The sequence below is a fragment of the Charadrius vociferus genome, unplaced genomic scaffold, assembly GCF_000708025.1.
Source record: "Charadrius vociferus isolate BGI_N301 unplaced genomic scaffold, ASM70802v2 scaffold1640, whole genome shotgun sequence".
Classification (NCBI taxonomy): Eukaryota; Metazoa; Chordata; class Aves; order Charadriiformes; family Charadriidae; genus Charadrius; species Charadrius vociferus.
This window is the reverse complement of record NW_009646613.1, coordinates 13,953-14,751: the sequence shown is the minus strand read 5'-3', so window position 1 is coordinate 14,751 and position 799 is coordinate 13,953.

The following is a 799-nucleotide window of genomic DNA, read 5'->3' as shown; positions in this document are numbered from 1 at the left end:
CCGGCGCTGGCCCCGGGCTGCCCAGCCTGCCCGCAGCCACACGCCGGCCATGTAGGTCTCAATGCGTTTTTATTAAATTCTTACAAAACAGAATACAAAATTCTGGCATCAACAATTGTTATAAAGGAAAACTTCAATTCAGCTGTATCAGTTCACCTGGTACATACAGTAAAGTGCTTGTTTTTTGGTGTGAGGAAAAAGGGAGGAGTTTTGATTTGTTTCAGTTTGTTGTTTTTTGTGGGGTTTTTGTTTGTTTTTTTTTTTTCATTTTTTGTTTTCCAGCCAGCCCCCCAGTGGAGACTGCCGATGTACAAACCAACAGTGCGTTAACGTGACTCTTGTCGAACCAGCTTTGGCAGTCTTCATCAATTGTAAAGTGGAGAAAGTTTCTCCTGTTTTGATAAAAAAAAAATTAGCTTCACAGTAAACATTTCTCACCAGTTCTAAGTCGAGTTAGTCGGCTGAAGGAAGGGGAGGCGGAGGGAAGGAGAGGAAGCCAAAACGCTTAAAATTTCCAGCTTAAAATAAAAAAAAAAAAAAAAACTTTTTGAAGTTGGTTTCCAAGACAGATGCTCTAAGGGCGGGGGGAAAGGCTTTGAAAGAGGAAGAGAAGGAAGAAGGGCACTGGCAAGAGGGGTTAGCTGGTGTGGGACCATGGGTCAGGGAGCATCTGTCTGGAAACCACCCCGGGAGAGGTGCTGGCAGCAGGGAGAGGACAACCAGCCCCGGCACGAGCATCTCCCCAGCCAGCCCAGCCCGGTGCGGTGCTGAGCCCCGTACTGCTGAGGCCCCCATGGGT